Source organism: Jaculus jaculus, chromosome 3 (assembly GCF_020740685.1).
Source record: "Jaculus jaculus isolate mJacJac1 chromosome 3, mJacJac1.mat.Y.cur, whole genome shotgun sequence".
Lineage (NCBI taxonomy): Eukaryota > Metazoa > Chordata > Mammalia > Rodentia > Dipodidae > Jaculus > Jaculus jaculus.
The window spans coordinates 175,752,641-175,756,472 of NC_059104.1; positions in this window are offsets into that span (position 1 = coordinate 175,752,641).

Here is a 3,832-nt window from a genome sequence, read left to right on the forward strand (position 1 = left end):
ATAAAACAAAACAAAAAACTAAATCTAAGTTGGGTGTGGTGGTACATGCCTGTAATCCCAGTATTTGGGAGCTAGAGACAGGAAGATCAGGAGTTCAAAACCAGCCTTGACTATATATCAAGTTCAAGACCAACCTAGGCATCATGAGACTGTCTCTGATAACCAAAACTGAGTCAGAACTAAACAAAAATCTCAATCTACTTTATGTGTGTATATCATGAAGGCAGAAGTGAAACTCTGGGGGATGAAAGGCACTAGTAGGAATGGGGAGAGGGGAAGAGGGAAGGTGGGGGTGAATATGGTGGAAATATATGATATATGAAAACGCCTGACGAGCCAGGTGTGGGGGCGCAGGCCTTGAATCCAAGCGCTCGGGAGGCAGAGGCAGGAGGATCACCTTGAGTTAAAGGCCACCTGAGACTACATAGTGAATTCCAGGTCAGCCTAAGCTGGAGTGAGAACCTTGAAAAGGAAAAAAAAAAAAGAAAGAAAGAAAATACCTGATGAAAGCCATTACTATGTACAATGAACACATGCCAATAAAAATAAATAAAACCGAATCTACTTCAGTAAAAAATAGAAAATGCAGGCTGGGAAGATGGCTTAAAGGTGCTTGCTTGCAAAGTCTTTTGGCCCAGGTTCTATTCCCAGAACCTATGTAAAGCCAGACACAAAAAGTGGTACATGGAGCTGGAGAGATTGCTCAGTGGCTAAGGCACTTGCCTGCAAAGCCTAAGGACCCAAGTTTGATTCCCCAGGACCCATGTAACTCCAGATGCACATGATGGTACTTGCGTCTGGGTTCAATTGCAGTGGCTGGAGGCCCTGGAGTGGTCATTGTCAATCTCTCTCTTACTCTTTCTCAAATGAATAAATAAATAGATAAAATTTTTTTAATGTTTTTGAAAGTGGCACATGCATCTGGTATCCATTGCAGTGACAGGAGGCCCTGACACTCTCCTCCCCCCTAAATAAATAAAAAAAAATTTAAAGAATAGGAACTGCTTTAAATAAAAACAGTAGGCAGCACAGGAAGAACAGATGCATGGATGATCATGAGGGCACACACAAATAACCGAATGGGGCAACACTTAAACCCATCGTGAACCAGCTGCTGACTGTAGCCTGGGCGGCATGGGCTTCTGAAACAGTGCTTGGCAGACAAACAAAGTCCAAAATCAGAACAGGGTCTCCTGTAGGGCAGGCTGGCCTTGAACTCTCTGTGTAGCTGAGGATGTCCTTGAACTCCTGAGTTGTTAGGATGATTGGCGTGCACCACCACGTGCGGCTTATGCAGTGCTGGGGATGGAAGCCAGGACTTCATCCATGCTAGGCAAGTACTCTACCCACTGGGCTACATCGCCAGCACCCCCATTCCCTTTTTGAGACAAAGTCTCTCTATGTAGACAAGGTTGACCTTGAACTCACGTTCTTCTGGCCTTAGCTACCTGAGCTTTGGAATTACAGGAATGAGCCATCATTTGCTTTTTTTGTTGTTGTTGTTTGTTTGTTTGTTTTGTTTTTTGAGGTAGGGTCTCACTCTGGTCCAGGCTGACCTGGAATTAACTCTGTAGTCTCAGGGTGGCCTTGAACTCACAGCGATCTTCCTAACTCTGCCTCCCGAGTGCTGGGATTAAAGGCGTGCACCACCACGCCCAGCTCCATCATTTGCTCTTGAATAGTCACTGTAAAATTCATTTAAATGAGAAACTCACCAATACATGTTTTGTTTATTTTTTAATTATTTATTTGAGAGCAACAGAGACAGAGAGAGAAAGAGGCAGATAGAGAGAGAATGGGTGCACCAGGGCCTCCAGCCACTGCAAATGAACTCCAGACGCATGTGTCACCTTGTGCATCTGGTTTACGTGGGTCCTGGGGAATCGAGCCTCAAATGGGGGTCCTTAGGCTTCACAGGCAAGCGCTTAACCGCTAAGCCATCTCTCCAGCCCCTCACACTAACACATTTAAAACAAAGTCAAAGGACTGGAGAGATGGCTGAGTGGTTAAGTGCACCTGCTTGCAAAGTCTGCAGGCCTGGGTTTAACTCCCCAGCACCATGTAAAGCCACATGCACCGAGTTCATGCTTGCTTGTGGAGTTCCAGGTGCTGCGGAGGGAGGCTCTAGCATGCTCATTTTTCTCTCTTCCCCTTTCTCTTTCTCTCTCTGCTTGCAAATAAATGAAAATATTTCAAGCAAAGTCAATCCACACATTCTTACTTGCACAGAGCTTTAAATATATTGAGTAATGTGCAGCTAAGTTTAGGTTCTGGTGTGTTCCTTTCTACCCCTCCCCTTGGAGCTAGGCTACCTCAGGAGGACCAACACCAGCATATCCCCTCCCTCTGATCAAACCGGCATCCATCTCGTTTTAATTGTGTATGGATGGTCTGCTGGGGAGGGGCTGAATCCGGGGCCCTGCTATGCCAGGCAAACATTACCACGGAGCTACGTGACCATTACTTTTCTGCCTTTCACTATAATAAAGTAGCCACGGCAGGTTTTTTTTGTAAGGACACTGTGGCTTACTGAGTTAGCTAGGAGGCACATCTTTTAGTCACATCTCCAGGGGTTTCAATTTTGGCCTTACTCTTTCCTTAGGCAAGTTTCTTAACCTCCTTGAGCCTCAGCTGTGTCTGTTGGCTCACCTGAGATTTTAACTATCCTACAGGTGGTTGTGAGGATGCAATCATCAAAAAATTAAAAATAAAAAAATGCGCCGGGCGTGGTGGTGCACGCCTTTAATCCCAGCACTCGGCAGGCAGAGGTAGGAGGATCACTGAGAGTTCGAGGCCACACTGAGACTACATAGTGAATTCCAGGTCAGCCTGAGCCAGAGTGAGAACCTACCTCGAAAAACCAAAAAAAAAAAAAAAAAAAAAAAAAAAAAGCGGCAGGTGCATGCAGTTTTCCACCTTCTTTTCTTCATGGGGTACTGGGATAACCTCCCTTTCTCTGCACTTCATAGAAAACGTAATTTGTAATTTTCCTGACACCAGGGAATCAAAACATTGATCTACCCAAAGCACATTTGCTGAGATCTGAACACCCCCAAAAGCGCAAGCAAAAGCCCCTTATCTAACGGCGGACCTCTCGGCTGCCGCCGCCGTCTCAGCGGTCGGTTTTCAATAGCTTTAGGAGCGACAACTTGTTCCCAGAGCTCCACACGTAAAAAGAGGAAGAGGCAGAAGGGACACCCCCAAAACAGCGCGGAACGCTTACAGGCAAGATTAGATAACGCTGGGACTCTCCCTCTCTCTCTCTCTCTCTCTCTCTCTCTCTCTCGCTCAGTTAGGGTCTCACCCTGTAGCCGAGGCTGGCCTTCAGCTCACAGGGATCCTCCTGCAGGCCTTGGCCTCCCAAGAGCTGAAATTACTGTCTGGTTTATGCAGTGCTGGGAACTGAACCCAAGGATTTATACACGCTAGGCAAGCACTCTACCAACTGAGTTACATCCTTGCCCTCTTCCATTTTTCTTGAGACAGAAACCTTGCCGTGTCCTGGACTAGCTTGGCACTTAGGCTAGCCTTGAATTTACGTCAATCCTCCTGCCTCAGGTTCCCAAGCAAGGGAATTACAGGAGTCACCACCACACCCAGCTTGGGGCTGGTTTTTACCAGCATTTGAGAGGCATGACCTTCAAAACCAGATTAGAGGATCCTTTAGTTCTCGGGACAAGGCCTGCCTAGTAGGGCTTCAGAAAAGATAAAACTGGAAACTGAAAGGGCTGCAAGGGGAGGGGGCAGGGTGAGGAATGGGAAGGGTGATAACCAGTCCTAGTGAAACTGACTGGAAAAGGAATCACTGTCAGAACAGCTTGTCCTGAAAGGG